Consider the following 22,381-nt stretch of genomic DNA (forward strand, 5'->3'; position numbering starts at 1 on the left):
GACAAAGGTTCTTTATTGCCTGGGAACCAATTGCCCTCTTACCGCATCCATGCCACACAACACAAGCATGTTTTCTTTTGTCTAGACCACAGGATGACACAGAAGGCAAAGTCATATAAAGCGCAGCTCTCTCTCTCACATAATATAATTGGATAATCACCGCTCGTATCACACATTTGAAGTAGCTTTCTCTTATTTATTTGTTTTTTTTTACATTTCTTTATTTCGTAATTGTACTATTTGTGTTTTAAAATGTCGACTGGATTTTCACTGGTATTTTGGCTATTAAGTATTTCTTTGGTTAATTCTTCAAACATCTCTTTAATCCAGAAGATGCAAAACAACTTTTCAGTGTTATCTGCCAACAGCTGCTTTGATCGATGTGATAATTACATTTCATTTAAATGTTCATGTTTTGTCAGATGTCAAATTGACGGAAACTGCTGCCAGGATTTTCAAGAAACTTGCCCTCAGACTTTCAATCAATCTATTGCCAGGTTTTCTGAGTTTTTGCAGTCATTACAGGAATGTAAATATTCTGATTACTTGATGATATCAAGATGTCCTTCTGAAAATCACAACACACAACAGCCTTCATCCAGTTTTCAGTTTGATAACACGTCTGGACTTATTTCAGAAGCGTTACAAAATATAGCAGAAGGCCATGGTGCAGTAAGTCTTTTGTTTCGTCATGTTCCGGTCATAGATTTAGATTCTGGAGTCACTTTTAAAAATCTATCTGTATATCATTGTCATAACATGTCAGGTAGAAATATTTTATTTTGGAAGGTATATATTGATAATTTCCAATTTGGAAGTCACGGAGAATTGTCTCAGAAAAGTTTATCCCAAGCAGAGTTCGAAGTATTTCCTCCTGTGAAAGTAGAAGAAACTGACCGCGTCCTTAAATGCTCCAAGAATAAGAAATTATTTTATACATTTTATTTGGAAGTACCTGAAACTCAGTTCGATTTGAAAGCTCAAGTTTTAAAAACATATTCCAGTTTGTGTGACGTATGTAGAAGTAACAATGAAAAACTTAACAAGAACCCCCTTAATAAGGAAAAATCTTCCTTTCCAATATCGGTTTCGTTCACATTGAATGAATTTGTGTTTGAGCCTGTCCATTCTTATATGGGAGATGCACGATTTCTTTGGCTGATGATGAGTTGCCATGATTTAAAGGCCGCATCGAAAAGAAATGTTTCATACTGTCAGATACACGAGTGTAGATATTTCATTGTAAAAAATGAATGCAAATTTCTGTACCACTTGCAACTGGCGGTACCGGTGGAAAAGAATCTAATGCCTGGACAGTTTGTTAACAAATTAACTTCCTATGTTGAATGCTATTTTGAAAAAATGGCAGGATACAAAATTCTGAACAGTTCCAATAAGACGAATCCAACGCCGTATTTTAGTCAACGATTTGACAGAATATTTTACATCTTCAACTTTTATCTTATCTCAAACACAGGCATTGATATAGAAAACAACCTTGACATTGCAGTGTATCACTTTAAAAACTTTGCGAGTGTTATTAAATCTGTGAGAGCCCTAAAATCTAAATTAGATGATACCCAGAATCCAACAGAATTGAACACTTTGTTATTATTGATTTTGGTGGATTTTCCAAAAATATATTCTCTACGCGATGTATTTTATTTTCCTTCTTTGACGACATTGGATCAAACAAAAGACAACATAATTCCAATCTGTGCTGGCCTTTCCCTTACATCAATGGATTATGTTTTCACTATTTCAGATCTACAGTGTGTTTATATATTAGAAGATAAAAATATATCATACACAGAGAAAAATATTTGCCTGAATATCTTCACATTTTCTGATCTCAGTGAAAACAAATGTTCTATTATATTTAGAAGTTTTGCTTGGATGTTCGTTTGTTTGTTCATTGTTTCAGATAGTACTTTTTAAAATTATTTGTAACTAAAAAAAAAGTTCGGCGTAATTAAAATATTTAGGCTTAAGTATGCCAATTAATGCCAAATTATTTGTTAAGGACAGTATTATTCTGATCCAAATAAAAGGCAATGTAGTTTTCATTACTTTGTGTTTTTTTTTAAATATTTTTTTTATTTAAATAAAAAGGACAAACAAATACAAAATAAAATAAAATAATCAGAAAAGAACAAAGGTAAAGGCACATTCCTCGTTCCATATGCTAAGACAAATTTGTACAAATGGTCTTTCTTCCCTAGCGCTATTAGTGCATGGAATGGGTTGCCTGAGCTAGCCAGGAAAACCAGTGACTTGGCAGTTATTGGTTGTTTGTTTGTTTGTAAAATGTTTTACATGTTTCGGATGTTCCTTCAGAGTTGAAGATGATTACTTCCTAGTCCAAACCTCCCGCAGGACGACGGGGGATGGGAGCGGGCAGGGTTTGAACCCTCGACCATCAATAAATCTGAACGACAGTCCAGCGCGCAAACCGCAACACCAAGCAGCCATGGTTAAGATGCATGACTACTACTGACCACACGGAAACCTTATTAACCCCCTTGAAACCCGTGCTAAAACAGTTCACTACTCGTGCTGTAAAAGCAAAAATAGGAAAAGATAAAAAAAAAACAACAATGAAATGATTGAGGCTTGGAAATTGACCACACGGAAACTAATACAATAAACAAACACACACAATCGCACATTTTACACACCCCTGCGCTAAACACACTTGCTATTGTGATTCTGTTTCGAATTTCCATATATACTTAGTTTGTAGATTTAATTCCAAGGCTAAGAAATCAACAGACAATGCAATGGTATAAATATATTATTACATGTGTTCTAGATGAATCAAAATGCTCCAAGCTTCTAAATATCAAAAGGGATGACACAAAACCCTGATGGAACGCCTAAGAAAAGTTCTAAAATCTCTTCGATGTAGACTTAAAACAAGACGACCACTTCATCCTATTTAATTTTAGACTTAACTCTTTCTCTCCTAATTGACGATGCCAACGTTGATTTGACCCCATTAAACTAAATAAAGAAAGAAAGACTTAAGGATGAAATTCTCTAATAACAAGAGCATCTCAGAGCACAAAGTCAAAGATGATTTTCTTTCAAACTCTATTTCGAGTCTTTCCATGATAGAAATTATTCAATGTAGTCTAGCCTGAGTAGAGATACAATTACCATGGACTAGAACTTAGAAATGACCAAACCCCGCTGCTAATACAACCCCCAGGACACAATACTTCACTATGCCTTAGAGTGCAAGTACCTCTAACATTATCCACTGCTCGTAGACAACCAAATCGCTGTAGGAGTACTATATCTTTACTTATAAAACTTGAAATAAATTAAATAAATTCTTTGTGAACAGTACTAAATATAACTTTTATGACTAAAATAAACACATTTAACTTCAGATGAAATGAAATAAATATAGTTGACTTTAGTAATAATATATGTTATGAAAATTGTGTTCTATATCGGTTATCGTTCTTATGTTTATATGTGCACATGTGCTTGTAACTCGCTCGTTAGAATGTGTTCACGAAATGTGTGTTGTGTAGTCATTCAGTGTATTAAAGCAATACATGGCTTTCGACTCTCTTATCTTTATGTTCATAACAATATAAAAATGGTATTTTGAAAAAAATATAATAGGGCTTGTCTGAGATTAATGAGGAATGAAGCACTGAATAGCCACAAGCTAGCTTCTTCTCACCGTCACCATAGATACACAGACACACTATAACGATAGATATACCTACACTCTATATAACGATAGATACACAGACACACTATAACGCTAGATACACAGACACACTATAACGATAGATACACAGACACACTATAACGATAGATACACAGACTCTCTATAACGATAGATACACAGACACGCTATAACGATAGATACACAGACACACTAAAACGCTAGATACACAGACACACTATAACGATAGATACACAGACACACTATAACGATAGATATACCTACACTCTATATAACGATAGATACACAGACACACTATAACGATAGATACACAGACACACTATAACGATAGATACACAGACACACTATAACGATAGATACACAGACACACTATAACGATAGATACACAGACACTCTAAATGATAGATACACAGACACACTAATCGATAGATACACAAACACTCTATAACGATAGATACACAGACACTCTAAACGATAGATACATAGACACACTATAACGATAGATACACAAACACTCTATAACGATAGATACACAGACACTCTATAACGATAGATACACAGACACACTATAACGATAGATACACAGACACACTATAACCATAGATACACAGACACTCTATAACCATAGATACACAGACACACTATAACCATAGATACACAGACACACTATAACGATAGATACATAGACACACTATAACGATAGATACAACGACACTATAACGATAGATACACAGACACACTATAACGATAGATACACAGACACACTATAACGATAGATACACAGACACACTAAAACGATAGATACACAGACACACTATAACGATAGATACACAGACACACTATAACGATAGATACACAGACACACTATAACGATAGATACACAGACACTATATAACGATAGATACACAGACACACTATAACGATAGATACACAGACACTATATAACGATAGATACACAGACACACTATAACGATAGATACACAGACACTCTATAACGATAGATACACAGACACACTATAACGATAGATACACAGACACTATATAACGATAGATACACAGACACACTATAACGATAGATACACAGACACTATATAACGATAGATACACAGACACTATTACGATTGATACACAGACACACTATAACGATAGATACACAGACACACTATAACGATAGATACACAGACACACTATAACGATAGATACACAGACACACTATAACGATAGATACACAGACACACTATAACAATATATACACAGACACTCTATAACGATAGATACACAAACACTCTATAACGATAGATACACAGACACTCTATAACGATAGATACACAGACACACTATAACGATAGATACACAGACACTATATAACGATAGATACACAGACACACTATAACGATAGATACACAGACACTCTATAACGATAGATACACAGACACTATTACGATAGATACACAGACACACTATAACGATAGATACACAGACACACTATAACGATAGATACACAGACACACTATAACGATAGATACACAGACACACTATTACGATAGATACACAGACACACTATAACGATAGATACACAAACACTCTATAACGATAGATACACAGACACTCTAAACGATAGATACACAGACACACTATAACCATAGATACACAGACACACTATAACCATAGATACACAGACACTCTATAACAATAGATACACAGACACACTATAACGATAGATACACAGACACACTATAACCATAGATACACAGACACACTATAACGATAGATACACAGACACTCTATAACCATAGATACACAGACACACTATAACGATAGATACACAGACACACTATAACCATAGATACACAGACACACTATAACGATAGATACACAGACACACTATAACCATAGATACACAGACACTCTATAACGATAGATACACAGACACACTATAACGATAGATACACAGACACACTATAACGATACATACACAGACACACTATAAATACAACTTCTACCTAACATTAACAGAAAAGCAAAGAAAAGTAGATCAATGAAGTACGAATTGTCAAAATTTATTTCATGAGTCAATTGAGAAACACAACAATGTTGTAAGCTCTATATAATCTGTTGACATAAATATTTAAATGTACTTGAATATAATACTGTTTATACTTATATAGTAGAAACAAGCCTAAAAAATTAACAAAGGAAGAACTCCACATTTACAGCCGTATATCTCAGTACTGAAACATGTATTTCCCCATCAAACAAAATTACGTAATTACCACTATTTATCTGATAAGGTGGTAACTTTTATTTTTATTGATTTATGTTTTGCTAGGAACAACGAATAATTGTGCGAAGTTTTAACTTGATCCGAGACTGGAAAAATACCAGACAGAAAATAGAGTGGATATAAACTTTGTAAATATAGCTAAAACTAAGTTAGCTATAGAGCAGTGTTACTCAAATGTTCATATGTAACACCTGCTAAACTGCTCAACGATTAACATTTTGTGCCCTTACCCAGTTTAGCCAAAATGAGTTTTTAGGGAGGGGGTGCTATAAGTAGGGTCCGACTTTTCTCTCTTTTTCTTTTTTTTTTAAACAGAAATTTTGTTTTGTAGATAATTTGTAAGTCTTTTATGCTTTAGTAAACGTTCTTTCTTGAGTTAGGAAAGACTGCTGATTTCCCCCCCCCCCCAACCCAGCTAACTAGGGGATGTGAAGAAATACATAGTACTGCATTTTCATGCTTTCCGAATTTCGAAAATTCATTTCCCTGGCGTTCACAATGCACATTTTTTTTTGCATACTAGGAAGAGCGCAGGCCTAATAAAATTGAATAAAAAAAGGGGTGACAGTGAAGCGTTAAGCTGTAGAAATGCCTCCTGGAGTCTAGAGTGAAGAAAAAAAAAACAGGTAAAAAAAACAAAAAGAAGGACGCAGCACTGGCCAATAACTCATGCAAGGGACGAGGTACATATAGCGCAAGTAAGTCGGCAATAGGAATCAACCATGTTGTATACGCCTCTGACAGAAGGACGGAATACATTCTGCAAGGTGTCTCTTACGTACGTTTAGTTTTAGTTTGAAAACTTGATTCTAATGCCATCTTTGAAAACTTGATACTAATGCCATCTTGTCTTGATTACTATTTCAACATGGATTTATAACTAGTACTAAATATAACATAATGTTATATCTTTGAGAAGTAAATTGTACGCCTGTACGAGCTCCTTGTCTGCAGGCCTCCCAACCCTAACGATCACCCCCGCCACTGTCTGTGAAACTCTTCTCTAAGAGTTTAACGCACACCATAGTTAGAGAAATATTTCTAAAAGAATTAAATTACACAGTCAATTAATTGGTGTATTTATTTCACGAGTTCATTACTAATGTAATTCCAGTGTCGTAGCTAGGGTGGGGGGGGGGAAGGGTAGAATTTGAAAATCCCCCCACTTGGGAGGGGCCCCAAATGAGTGTTTTTTTACATTAAAAATTAAATAATACGCAGGGGCCCCCAAAGAGGCCAAGCCCCGGGGGCCCCCTAACGATGGAAAATTCCTAGCTACACCCTTGTGTAATTCACATGGGCCTTTGAGGCATCATATCTTTCCATTAAGATAATAATAATATGGCTTGTCTACAAGTCCGAAGTTTAACAAGGAATGCAGTATTTCCCGTGGTTATGCAGCCCCAGCTGTGACCTACATACTTTGCCAAATCAAGGGCAAGCATAACCATTGTCCGCAGGTGGTCGATTAAGATTTGCTTTTCTTCGACGTCTTCTCGGCGGCGGATTTTCTTTTGGTCATAAATGTATCCCGCAGCCTTTGTGAGTGACCTCCAGCTGTCTCATTCTGAAGCCATAAAGATAATTAGAATGAAAACCACGTTTCCTAATTATTTAGATAACAAATGAAGAAGAAAAGCAGATATAAAAAATATTTGTTGATTTCAAATGTTTGGGTGTTTTGCCAGGATAATCTTCTTTTCGAAGTATAGTAACTTTACGCGGACTGCATTTTTAGTATGAAAGACCTGAAACGTCTCAGCCTAACTTTAAAAGAAGGGTTTTAAAATATTGAAATTTATGCTCTTACCTTGACAGAAAAGTCTATCACTTCGTTTAGTTCTCTTATTGATGTAAAAGACAACTGTCAGGGGAGTGCATGGAGAGATGAAAAGCATTGTTTCTTTGTTGTTATACGAAAGAGTTATATCCCTTTTTTATATAGTCCCCGGAAGCATTTTAAGAAACTGGAACAGACACAAAATAGAGCAGTGAAATTCATAACAAACGAATAATCACATTTGAATAGAGTAACACCTTTTGTAAAATCACAAAATTTAGAAAGCCTTCAGGATAGAAGACTCAAAAGTAAAGTAGCAATGATACATAAAACACTGAACCATAATCTTCAAATACAAAAACAAATCTGATAAAATACTAAGAAAGACACAAAGATAAAGGCACATTCCTCGTCCCATATGCTAGGACAAATTTGTACAAAAGCTCCTTCTTCCCTAGCGCTATTAGAGCATGGAATGGGTTGCCTGAGCCAGTTCATTTAATACCAGTGACTTGGCAGAATTTTAGTCATTGGTTAACATCATTACAAAATGCATGACGCGTAGGACTAATCATCTTCTTTTTTGAAGTAACGTCTGCATTATATAAGATAAGATAAGAATGTCAGCAGTATGCATGTGATGTAAACTGAAGGTCTGGAGTTGGTCCAGGGTCGGACTGGGTGTCAAAATCGGCCCGGGCATCTCTATTTCATCCGGCCCATAAATTGTTTATTATATGATGGACATCCTATTCTAGGTCAAAATGTCATCAAAATCATTCTGTCGAGTTTGATAATGTATCGATAGCTGTACACATGCATACAGTGACTATAAATACTTCACTCAGAGGGCCTCCTCTGTAAAAGATTACTAGAAAACCTTTAACAATTAAACACGTGCCTTAGTGACATCCATGCTGCCCTTATCTTATAAAACAGACGTGATTTAAAAAAAAAAAAAGATTACTGTGGTTCTACCGGCCCATTTAGGTACCGGCCCACCGGGCATTTGCCCGAATGCCAATATAGCCAGTCCGCCCCTGAGGTGGTCAGACGACAGGGGGAGATTTTTGATTGGTTGGCGTTTCTTGTTTTCTGAGAGTGAAATAGAACAAGTGTTTTGGGGGTCACTGTGTTGTTTGTTTTTTTACAAAGCTTATATCAACTCGGTCTCTCTGTCTGGTAAAAAATGTGTACACATTATTTCTCCGAAACCAGTGGCGTAGCTAGGGTGGGGGGAGGAGGGGGATAATTTGAAAATCCTCCCGGTCCCGCTTGAGGGGGGGGGGCTCCAAATTAGGTGTTTTTTTTACATTAAATATTACGCAAAATGCTGAGGCCCCCAAAGAGGCCAAGCCCCCCCCGTGCCCCAAATGATGGGGAATTTCTAGCTACGCCCCTTTCAGAAACCCATTTTAGGATCAATTTATTTAATTATTTATTTTTAGTCGACAAAAAACTTAAGCAACTGAACATTTGTTTTCTTTTTGTGTCTTGATTTGTTTATCTAGTATGTAGAGAGGTTTTACACTACGTAAAATATTGATTGAGTGAACTCTGGCCTATGACCTTCTACAGCCAGCCTCACTGCATGTTCTGTATAGATCTAGATGCAACTGGGCGGCTCTGCAGTTCCCACAATGCATTCCAAGGTGCAACTCTCTCTCTCTCACTAAAAAAAAAAGCATTGCGCATATTGAAAGAAACACGCGTAAAGCAGAACTGCCAGCTGATATTCAAGTTCATGTTTAGCCTATGTACCAATTGTGTTTCATTCGTATGAAATATAGACAAAAAAAAATTACTTCTTCTGACACCTTTTATAATTTTCTAAAAGGCATTAAAAAGCCAAAAAAAAAAAAAAAAAATTTACTTCCAAAGATTTAACAAATCGATAAACGTTTTAAAAGGAAATGCATAAGATATTTTTAAATTCTTTATATTTAGCAGGGGTTAGCCATTTTGTATATGCCTATATCGGATTTGCATAAGCTCAACTTTGTAAAATTAACAAAAGTATTTTATCACCTCCAAAGTTAACAATTATATAACTGTGTTTCAAAATGTGGACTGGATTTTCGCTTCTATTTTGGACATTCAGTATTTGTTTCGTCAATTTTTCAGCCAGCTCTTTAACCCAAAAGATGCAAAACAACATTTCCGTTTCGTCTAATGGCAGCTGCTTCGGTCGATATAATAATTACAGTTCATTTAAATGTTCATGTTCTGTCAGATGTCAAATTGACGGAAACTGCTGCCAGGATTTTCAAGAAACTTGTCCTCAGACTTTCAATCAATCTATTGCCAGGTTTTCTGAGTTTTTGCAGTCATTACAGGAATGTAAATATTCTGAGTACTTGATGATATCAAGATGTCCTTCTGAAAATCACGACACACAACAACCTTCATCCAGTTTTCAGTTTGATAACACGTCTGGACTTATTTCAGAAGCATTACAAAATATAGCAGAAGGCCATGGTGCAGTAAGTCTTTTGTTTCGTCATGTTCCGGTCATCGATTTAGATTCTGGAGTCACGTTTAAAAATCTATCGGTATATCATTGTCATAACATGTCAGGTAGAAATCTTTTCTTTTGGGACATATATATTGATAATTTCCAACTTGGAACTCACGGAGAATTGTCTTTCAAAAGTTTATCGCAAGCAGAGTTCGAAGTTTTTCCTCCTAAAAAATTGGAAGAAGTTGAAAGTCTTCTAATGTGTTCGAAGGACCAAAAATTATTTTATAAATTATCTTGGGAATATTCTAAAAGTCAGTTCCACACGAAAGCTAAAACTTTAAAAGAGCATTCCAGTTTATGTGACTTGTGTAGCAATCACAATGAAAGCGTTGAGGAGAACTATCTCATGGAGAAGATATCTTCATTTCCAATGCAGGCATCCTTTTTCGTTGATCATTTCGATTTTAACTATGTTGATTCCTATAACGGATATAAAAAACCTATTTGGAAAAAATTGATCTGTTATAACCCAAAGAATGAGTCCAAAAGCAATGTTTCATATTGCGAAATGGATGGGTGTCTTGATCTGTACGTACAAAGTCGAATTGGTGAATGCAAGATTGAGTACCTTCTTGAATTGGCTGTACCGGAAGACGACTCTCTAATATCTACAAGATTTATAAACAAGCTAACTTTTTACATTGAATGCTATTTAAAGAGCTACGCAGACTACGATATTATAAATTTTTTGAATGACTCATATCTTTATTATAATCAAAACTTAGGAAAACTATTTTACAATACTAACTTTCTGCTTTACTCGTACACAGAAGTTGACATAGAAAACAACCTAGATAATGTCATCTACCATTTTACAAACTTCGCAACTGTCATACAATCACTGAAAGCACTCAGATCCGAAATTCAAAGAAGCTACACAGTGAGCCCGCCAGACTTCAACACCATAAGTTCATTAACTGTGGAGGATAGTCCAAAACTATACCAGCTTCCTGCTCCCTTTGTTCTTCCAAAATTTAATAAGTTAAACGAATCAAAAGATCAAATTATTCCCGTTTGCCTTTACATAAGTCCGGTTTTCAGCTTGCTGAGTATTCCGAAGAGTAATCTACTTCTAGACTGCGTTTATATTTCAGTGGAGAGAAACAAATTAGAAGCTATAACTGGAGAGAGGAACATGTGTCTAAGTATTATCCTAGATTCTGGGCACAGTAGGCACAAATCATGCTTAATCCTGAGCAGTCTCGCTCTGTTCTTAAATATAGTACTAACACAGTGTTTTTTTTTGTTTTTTTTTTTAGATAATATCAATCCTTGTAAGAGGAAAATAAAGATTTAAGAAAGTAAGGTTGAACTATTTCTAATGATCTTCTAATTACTGTTTTGAAAAAAAAATGTATAGATCTTCTAATGAATTTTTTGTAATTAGTTAATAGAAGGATTCCAGGTATAACATTGCTAAGACTCTTGGAACTCTAGGTCTTTAGAATCTCGCCTCCATCTGACAGTCTGAACAAACCACTGTCTGGGGAGAGATCAAAGAAGATGTAAATTTATACATCCCTACTACCAGTGGCTCGTATCCAAAGACGCTCATGTTGGAAGCGAGGCCGAAGGCCAAACACGCCGGAAAAACTCCCAATATTTCATTTTTCTGGTGTCCAGCAGAAACAGGATCAATATTGCGATATAGTTACTACTGTCATTAATGCAAGTAAGACTGTACGTTTGTTTGTAAAATGTTGTTCCTTGAGAGTTGAAGATCATTTAATTTCTAGTCAAAACCTCCCACAGGAAGACGGGGATGGCAGCGATCAGGTATGAACCCGGGACCATCGAGTCGACCGCATGACAATCCAGCGACGCTCACCGCACGACTAGGCTAAACAAGATCATCAAGGCTGTTCTGTTCCCTATTTGAGAGAGACGATATTTCGTAGAGGACATCACGCACAGATTGTCATAAATATTCAGTATTGATCCTTTAATAGTTGCTAGCAAACCTATTTCAGTCTGTTTGTAGACTCTGGGGAGATACGAATTGGCTATGCAAAAAAACATTTTTTTTTTTTTTACTGTGACTTGTAGATTTTGGACCATTTTGGTCAGGAAACAAGTGTATGTTCTGTGTCACAGACAGCGCGTCGATAGCCTTGTTTTAATACTATAATGCAATTATCGCTTTTTTTTTGTCATTATCGCACTTGTTTGTACCAGTTCCAAAACCTGGGATGCCTCCATAAAAGTTGTGTTATAGCTATATTGTGATGTTGCTCATAGCGCCCGAAACCATAGCAAAAAAGGGCCCACACAATGGGAGAGAAGGTTTTTGCGAGAGCCGTAGAGTTTTAGTTTGCGTTTTTTACTTACAATAGCTGGTCATCTTTGGTCCAATCGCTGTAGTAGCCTAATCTTTTCCTTTGTGATGCGGTCTTTAATCTTTGGTTCAATCGCTGTAGTAACCTAATCTTTTCCTTTGTAATGCGGTCTTTAAACGTGATACCAAGGATCCTTCTTTAGAATCTCAACGCCATTGCTAGGATCCTCGTCTCTAGCTCTGCAGTCAGCGTCCAAGACTCACAAGCATATAAGAATGTGGCCATGACCAGGGAGCGCGTCAGTCCGATTTTGGTGTCGAGGACTATGCCTTTGTCTTTGAGTTTTGCAAGTGTTGCTGTGGACTGGCGCCTGATGACAGTTGTTTATATGAGTATCTTGAATGATTCCGCTTGGCTAAGGGCGTGAATGTTGAAATGTTGTGTCATGTGTGTTAAACAAAATGTGTAAATAAATTCACTCATGAATCTGGCGTTATCGTGTTGGCGTTGGTTCTAGTTATTAACTATAGCGTTTCTAGCTAACAGTGCCATTCTGTGGTACGGTAGTGGTACCTTACTGTATATATATATATATATATATATATATATAAACGAGAGAATGTCCTAATTGAAGTCATTAAGTTGAAGTATTGCACTTTGTAGATTCCATATTCTACTGTCACTGTTTTATATGATACTTTCATTAGATTATTTTATTTTCATGTAAATAAACAGCTTAATGTTATTTACATAAAAACACCCCTAGGTGCCAGTTATTATTGTATTAGTTTGTTTTGTAGGCCTACATATGCAGTGATTTACCCCCGCCCCCCACCCCCAAATACGTTTTAACAACAGAATTGTGTTAAGTCACTAAACATACAGGATAAGTGTTCCATTATTTCTTTTTTTTTCTCACGGCTTGTTTTCACTATTTGCTCATATGTTATGTTCGTCTAGTTGTTATGCTCCTTTATAATAGACCTATACACGTAAAAATTCATTTTTTTCTTTTTAGTTACAAATTTCGTATATTTAATAAATAAAATATGGAAAAAAAACAACAGAATTTTGATCATTTTTACAAAGTTTATATCAACTTTGTCTGACTGGTAAAACGTATGTATATGTTAGTTGTTAGAGTTCTTCCACTTTTAGATAAGCTTTGTTTTTTATTAAAGGATTTTTTTAAAATTTTGTTTGTCTATGGTGTTTTTAATTGTAAATGGCCAGAATGGTTGTTACTGTCTGTGCTGTATATATATACATATATATATATTACATATATATAAGGCTTGTCTTCGAGTCCGAAGATTAGTAAGGAATACAGAAAGCAACTAAGACTACTTATGCGTTTTCACCAAAGATAGTTGTGCTCCGTCAATGACATGAGGTGGAAAGACCGCAATACAAACAGCGACGTCCTTGCGAACGCCGGTATGGACAGTATAGAGGGACTTCTTATGGTCCGACAGTTACACTGGGTAGGGCACGTATCCCGTACGGGAGACTTACGTATGCCAAAGGCAGTCTTTTTTTGTGAGCTAAAAGGTGGTTGACTTAACAGAGGTGCCTAAGCTGGAATTTAAAGTCTTAGCTGACATAAAGATAGCACCTGGAGGTCACTCACAAAGGCCGCGGGGTGCACATTTGAGATCAAAAGAAAATCCGCTGCCAAGGACAGACGCAGAAGGCGAAATGAAAAAATCTAAATCGACCACCTGCTGACAATGGTTATGCTTGCTCTGGATGTGGCAAAATATGTAGGTCACAGCAGTTAGGGTCCAGGATTCGCATACACATAAGAATGTGGTCGTGACCAGGGAGCGCATCTGATTTTAGTGTCAAGGGCTATGTCTTTGTTTTTCGAGATTGTTTTGAGTTTTGCAAGTGCTGCTGCGGAATTGTGCGCACTTTGCGATTCTGGCCAGTACTACAGGTTTGGTTCCTTCGTCTGAGACATGGCATTTAAAACTTCTCACATCGAAGATCAAATCAGTTTTTCATTTAGGAAATGGTAAATGTTTTAAATTATCTGTTTGCTAACAGCAGCCGTTCATATGAGTACTTCATTATAAAAGAGAGCATAAGTTAAAATCAACAAGATCAAAGCACTCCTCAATTTTAAAACATCACATCATAGCGTAATATTAAAACCAAGTATCATTAACAGTAGCATAACCACAGCTCGAGATTTTTAATTAAATTCAGGATTACGTTGCAAAAGTGAATCCACACAAAAAAAAAATATTAAGAAATAATTAGCTTCAAAACATGATCTCATTTGGGAATTTATAATGTCACATCCAGGCCTATGTGTAGTATAATTAGATTTATACTATCTATCTATATGTCTATCTATCTATCTATCTATCTATCTATCTATCTATCTATCTATCTATCTATCTATCTATCTATCTATCTATCTATCTATCTATCTATCTATCTATCTATCTATCTGTCTGTCTGTCTGTCTGTCTGTCTATCTATCTATCTATCTATCTATCTATCTATCTATCTATCTATCTTTCTTTCTTTCTAATCTATCTATCTATCTATCTATCTATCTATCTATCTATCTATCTATCTATCTATCTATCTATCTATCTATCTAATCTATCTGTCTGTCTGTCTGTCTGTCTATCTATCTATCTATCTATCTATCTATCTATCTATCTATCTATCTATCTATCTATCTATCTATCTAAAGATAACTTTCACCCATTAAACCACTATTACATAAGATCTGAACAGAAGTGGTCGTCTCCTTTCCATTGGGACTAAAATAGAAAGATTTAAAAACTCCTTCATCCCACTTTCGGTCAGAGTGTTACAAGATCATTTGTCGTCATCGAGAAGTTCATAGAAGTCTAATTCATAAAGAGATGGTTGTGAGTGTGTATGTGTTTCGTGTGTGAATGTTGTTCGTATTTGCATCTATAATGTTATTGTTACAGTAATTACGCTGAGGTCGTCTCCTTTCCATTAGGACTAAAACAGAAAGATTTAAAAACTCCTTCATCCCACTGACAAATGCATGACGCGAAGGACGTAATCATCTTCTTTTTTGAAGTAACGTCTGTATTATACAAGATAAGGTTGTTAATTGTTGTCAATTTGAATTTCCATTTGATTGGATCAATAAAAATGATCTTAACGTATCTTATCTTACCATCTATCTTATCTTACTATCTATCTATCTATCTATCTATCTATCTATCTATCTATCTATCTATCTATCTATCTATCTATCTATGTATCTATCTATCTATCTATCTATCTATCTATCTATCTATCTATCTATATCTATCTATCTATCTATCTATGTATCTATGTATCTATGTATCTATCTATCTATCTATCTATCTATCTATCTATCTATCTATCTATCTATCTATCTATCTATCTATCTATATCTATCTATCTATCTATCTATCTATCTATCTATCTATCTATCTATCTATCTATCTATCTATGTAACTACCTACCTATCCATCTATCTATCTATCCCATCCATCCATACATCTCTCTCTCTCTCTCTCTCTCTTTCTCTCTCTCTCTTTCTCTCTCTCTCTCTCTCTCTCTCTCTCTCTCTCTCTCTCTCTATATATATATATATATATATATATATATATATATTCTTTTAATCTAATTTCTAATGCACAGCTTTCATTAACTGTAATGAGACTTAATGAAAGCCATTGTACTTCCTTGTTTTAGGCGTCAGTGTGTGCTGTCCCCACCATTTACTACAGCGGTTCTCAACCTTGTATGCTCGGCGACCCCTTTTTACAATCCCCCACTTAGCCGCGACCCTCTTCCCTCGCACACACACACACAGCAATAGAAGAATAGACAATAACAATCCATTTTTTCAATGGTCTTTGGCGACCCCTGGCAAATCGTCAATCGACCCCCCAAGGGGGTCGCGATCCACAGGTTGAGAACCCCTGATTTACTAGATCTAGTCAGGAGAGCGGATTTAAAAACAAAAAAGAGAATGGGAAACCCATGACTGCCCCTGCACAGACAGATGGACAGAGACCTACACACTACACCCTAGCTACACACTTCAGCTGTGCGTGTGTCCTGGTCTTTTGTAACGTTGAGTCCTGTTTCAAACGTGGGACTCCTCTTAGGAGGGAGAAGGTCCTCTTTGTGGCCGATGCACTCACACACACTCACACACACGTCTACACACAAGCATGATTTAGCCGCACAAACATACACAACGTGATTATTGCGTCTCCGAAGCGTGTCAGTGTTTTAGCTTGCATGTCGCTGTGTTGATCGTATATGTGTTTATATACTTTATAACCAAGACTAGCACAGACCTGTGGCCAAGGAACTTTTGGCTATTGTCAATGTTCTTGGAAACTTATTGGATATCTAATTCTGACTGTTTTCATAACATTTACTCCACAAGGTAAGTAATTAACAGTGCAGGAGTTACGTTTTGATTACCAATAACACAGGTCATAGCTTTGACCCTCCCCCCCCCCCCCATATGGTTCGATTGAGTTTGTTATGAATAATAATAAAGATTAATACGTATAATCTCACTAACTATATTCTTCTTCATTGCATATCAAGTTAAATTCTCTAGGTCAGTGTTTCCAAAACTTTGTTCCAGAAAGGAACACTTAGTACATAGTAATTAACAAGTAGGCCACCGTCTTAATGAACCACTATAAAAAAATAAGCAGAAAACGGTTTGGGAGGCGCTGTTATAGGCCTACACTTTTAATTTACTAAAGAGGTTCGAAGTACGTCCTCAGTTGGGGGTCCATTTTTGTGTAGTAAGGTGCTAACATCTTAACACATTTTGTTCTTTTTTTTTGCACTATAAGATTCAGCCTGTCATAAGATTCAACCCTTGCTGAGAACAAAAGAATTGAAGCGGCTTTAATCAAGAGGGATAAAAAGAAAGCTGCCCTGTCTGCTAGCCCTAAATCAGAGGCATACACATGTACGAATTGTGGCAAAGTCTGCCCTTCTAGAATTGGCTTGATTAGCCACACCAGATTCTGCCCCGTCTCAAGATTAAGCCAAAACCAGTGACTCATTTGGGCGCATCCATTGCCTTTCGAGACAAAAGGAGCCATATATATATATAAGATTCAGCCTGTCATGTCTCTCGGTGTTCATCTCTTGTTTGAACTAGAGCTATGTTGTCGCACATTTGTGTATATTATTTTATTATTTAATTTGAAAAATTGACGCGGGGGGCGCGGTGGCTGAATGGTAAAGCGCCTGGCTTCCAAACTGAAGGGTCCCGGCTTCGAATCTGGACTTTTGCTGCGATAATAAGTTGGAACCTGAGTCCGCCCAACTTTAATGGGTGCCTGTCATTTGTTGGGGGAAAGTAAAGCGGTCGATCTTTACGCTGGCCTCACGATACCTTATAGTTAGCCGTGGGCCATAGAAACAGATTATCTTTACATCATCTGCACTATACACCGCGAGGTCTGAAAGGAAGGGGGATAATTGGAGAAAATGTTACTTTTAAACTAGTGTTTCCTTTTCTTTTTAATGACACATCTAGACCAGGGGTGGGCAATGCTTCCTTTTCTTTTTAATGACACATCTAGACCAGGGGTGGGCAATGCTTCCTTTTCTTTTTAATGACACATCTAGACCAGGGTTGGGCAATGTTTCCTTTTCTTTTTAATGACACATCTAGACCAGGGGTGGGCAATGTTTCCTTTTCTTTTTAACGACACATCTAGACCAAGGGTGGGCAATGTTTCCTTTTCTTTTTAATGACACATCTAGACCAGGGGTGGGCAATGTTTCCTTTTCTTTTTAAGGATACATCTAGACCAGGGGTGGGCAATGCTTCCTTTTCTTTTTAATGATACATCTAGACCAGGGGTGGGCACTGTTTCCTTTTCTTTTTAACGATACATCTAGACCAAGGGTGGGCAATGTTTCCTTTTCTTTTTAAGAATACATCTAGACCAGGGGTGGGCAATGTTTCCTTTTCTTTTTAAGGATACATCTAGACCAGGGGAGGGCAATGTTTCCTTTTCTTTTTAAGGATACATCTAGACCAGGGGTGGGCAATGTTTCCTTTTCTTTTTAATGATACATCTAGACCAGGGGTGGGCAATGTTTCCTTTTCTTTTTAAGGATACATCTAGACCAGGGGTGGGCAATGTTTCCTTTTCTTTTTAATGATACATCTAGACCAGGGGTGGGCAATGTTTCCTTTTCTTTTTAAGGATACATCTAGACCAGGGGAGGGCAATGTTTCCTTTTCTTTTTAAGGATACATCTAGACCAGGGGTGGGCAATGTTTCCTTTTCTTTTTAATGATACATCTAGACCAGGGGTGGGCAATGTTTCCTTTTCTTTTTAATGACACATCTAGACCAGGGGTGGGCAATGTTTCCTTTTCTTTTTAATGACACATCTAGACCAGGGGTGGGCAATGTTTCCTTTTCTTTTTAATGACACATCTAGACCAGGGGTGGGCAATGTTTCCTTTTCTTTTTAATGACACATCTAGACCAGGGGTGGGCAAAGTTTCCTTTTCTTTTTAATGACACATCTAGACCAGGGGTGGGCAATGTTTCCTTTTCTTTTTAATGACACATCTAGACAAGGGGTGGGCAATGTTTCCTTTTCTTTTTAATGATACATCTAGACCAGGGGTGGGCAAAGTTTCCTTTTCTTTTTAATGACACATCTAGACCAGGGGTGGGCAAAGTTTCCTTTTCTTTTTAATGATACATCTAGACCAGGGGTGGGCAATGTTTCCTTTTCTTTTTAATGACACATCTAGACCAGGGGTGGGCAATGTTTCCTTTTCTTTTTAATGATACATCTAGACCAGGGGTGGGCAATGTTTCCTTTTCTTTTTAAGGATACATCTAGACCAGGGGTGGGCAATGTTTCCTTTTCTTTTTAATGACACATCTAGACCAGGGGTGGGCAATGTTTCCTTTTCTATTTAATGATACATCCAGACCAGGGGTGGGCAATGTTTCCTTTTCTTTTTAATGACACATCTAGACCAGGGGTGGGCAATGTTTCCTTTTCTATTTAATGATACATCCAGACCAGGGGTGGGCAATGTTTCCTTTTCTTTTTAATGACACATCTAGACCAGGGGTGGGCAAATTACGGTAGGAGCGTTTTATGCTGACCGCTGTACACCTACAAATATTTTCTGTGTTAACAGATTATATAGAAACAGGCATAATGTTACATACTACAATACGTACACATCTTTATAAATATTAAACCTTCTGATTCTTATGATGAAGAGGCTAAAGAAAACATTGTCTACACATGTCATTCTAAAATTTTTTTAAGTAAACGAAGCTTTTTTCTAATTGGCAATATGTTGAAATATTCAGTCAAAGACGCAAACTCAGGCCAGAATATTCAATGCTATGATGGACTGTGTTGAAGGTGTTGGGTTTGCATAGAACAACATGGCGAGTGTAACAACTGATTGTGCCGATGCTTTGATTGAGAAAAACATATGTTTGTTAATAAAATAAAATAAAAAATCTCAACCATAAGTTCTACAGGGAACGCGTTTTCTGTTATTTCGTTGCTTCTATGTTGAATTCCATTTTCCTATCCCGAGTAGACGGACTTTTGCATACTAAGAACAGGTTGGTTGCTTGTTCATGTCGTATGTTATCTGGGCTATCTCGGCGATTGTCCCTGGTTCGAACCCAACACGCCGCCATCAAGGTGGTTTTGGTTAAGTCTAGGACGTAATTTTCTGAATGAAAGTCTAAAATTCGCCATGTCAAGGCTCAGTTCATGTACGATCCAGTCGCCGTCATGTCAAGGCTATGTTCTTGATAAAGACACATTTCTCATCCCATATGCTAGGACATATTTGTACAAATGCTCCTTCTTCCCTAGTGCTATCAGAGCATGGAATGGATTACCTAAGACAGCCAGGAAAACCAGTGACTTGGCAGAATTTAAGTCATTGGTTAAAATGCATGACTGAATGCATGACGCGTAGGACGTAATCATCTTCTTTTTTGAAGTAACGTCTGTATTATATAAGACAAGATAAGAAGACCCAGTCGTCGTCGTGTCAAGGCTCTGTTCTTGTACAGCTCAGTCGTCACCATGTCAAGTCTCTGTTCTTGTACGACCCTGCAGTCGTCACCATGTCAAGTCTCTGTTCTTGTACAACCCTGCAGTCGTTATGTCAAGTCTCTGTTCTTGTACAACCCTGCAGTTGTCATGTCAAGTCTCTGTTCTTGTACAGCCCAGCAGTCGTCATGTCAAGTCTTTGTTCTTGTACAACCCAGCAGTCGCCATGTCTAGGCTCTGTTCTTGTACAGCCCAGCAGTCGTCATGTCAAGTCTCTGTTCTTGTACAACCCAGCAGTCGTCATGTCAAGGCTCTGTTCTTGTACAGCCCAGCAGTCGTCATGTCAAGGCTCTGTTCTTGTACAGCCCAGCAGTCGTCATGTCAAGTCTTTGTTCTTGTACAACCCAGCAGTCGTCATGTCTAGGCTCTGTTCTTGTACAGCCCAGCAGTCGTCATGTCAAGGCTCTGTTCTTGTACAACCCAGCAGTCGTCATGTCAAGGCTCTGTTCTTGTACAACCCAGCAGTCGTCATGTCAAGTCTCTGTTCTTGTACAACCCAGCAGTCGTCATGTCAAGGCTCTGTTCTTGTACGACCCAGCAGTCGTCATGTCAAGTCTCTGTTCTTGTACAACCCAGCAGTCGTCATGTCTAGGCTCTGTTCTTGTACAACCCAGCAGTCGTCATGTCAAGTCTCTGTTCTTGTACAACCCAGCAGTCGTCATGTCAAGTCTCTGTTCTTGTACAACCCAGCAGTCGTCATGTCAAGGCTCTGTTCTTGTACAGCTCAGTCGTCATGTCAAGTCTCTGTTCTTGTACAACCCAGCAGTCGTCATGTCAAGTCTTTGTTCTTGTACAACCCAGCAGTCGTCATGTCAAGTCTTTGTTCTTGTACAACCCAGCAGTCGTCATGTCAAGTCTTTGTTCATGTACAACCCAGCAGTCGTCAAGTCTTTGTTCTTGTACAACCCAGCAGTCGTCATGTCAAGTCTTTGTTCTTGTACAACCCAGCAGTCGTCATGTCAAGTCTTTGTTCTTGTACAACCCAGCAGTCGTCATGTCAAGTCTCTGTTCTTGTACAACCCAGCAGTCGTCATGTCAAGGCTCTGTTCTTGTACAACCCAGCAGTCGTCATGTCAAGTCTTTGTTCTTGTACAACCCAGCAGTCGTCATGTCAAGTCTTTGTTCTTGTACGACCCAGCAGTCGTCATGTCAAGTCTCTGTTCTTGTACGACCCAGCAGTCGTCATGTCAAGTCTCTGTTCTTGTACAACCCAGCAGTCGTCATGTCAAGACTCTGTTCTTGTACAACCCAGCAGTCGTTATGTCAAGGCTCTGTTCTTGTACAACTCAGCAGTCGTCATGTCAAGGCTCTGTTCTTGTACAACCCAGCAGTCGTCATGTCAAGGCTCTGTTCTTGTACAACCCAGCAGTCGTCATGTCAAGGCTCTGTTCTTGTACAACCCAGCAGTCGTCATGTCAAGGCTCTGTTCTTGTACAACCCAGCAGTCGTCATGTCAAGTCTCTGTTCTTGTACAACCCAGCAGTCGTTATGTCAAGGCTCTGTTCTTGTACAACCCAGCAGTCGTCATGTCAAGTCTCTGTTCTTGTACAACCCAGCAGTCGTCATGTCAAGGCTCTGTTCTTGTACAGCCCAGCAGTCGTCATGTCAAGTCTTTGTTCTTGTACGACCCAGCAGTCGTCATGTCAAGGCTCTGTTCTTGTACAACCCAGCAGTCGTCATGTCA

The 22,381-nt window shown here is 37.6% G+C and overlaps 1 protein-coding gene across 2 annotated transcripts in view; it reads left to right on the forward strand.

The window, feature by feature from the left end:
* The first annotated feature begins 16,615 nt into the window (after positions 1-16,615).
* LOC106050417 (uncharacterized) overlaps positions 16,616-22,381 on the forward strand; it is a 51,003-nt gene continuing 45,237 nt past the window's right edge. For both annotated transcript variants that reach the window (XM_056030878.1, XM_056030881.1), the window contains exon 1: positions 16,616-16,993. The gene's annotated coding sequence lies outside the window, so the exon portion shown is untranslated. The remainder of the gene's footprint in view (positions 16,994-22,381) is intronic.

This window comes from Biomphalaria glabrata, chromosome 5 (genome assembly GCF_947242115.1).
Source record: "Biomphalaria glabrata chromosome 5, xgBioGlab47.1, whole genome shotgun sequence".
Lineage (NCBI taxonomy): Eukaryota > Metazoa > Mollusca > Gastropoda > Planorbidae > Biomphalaria > Biomphalaria glabrata.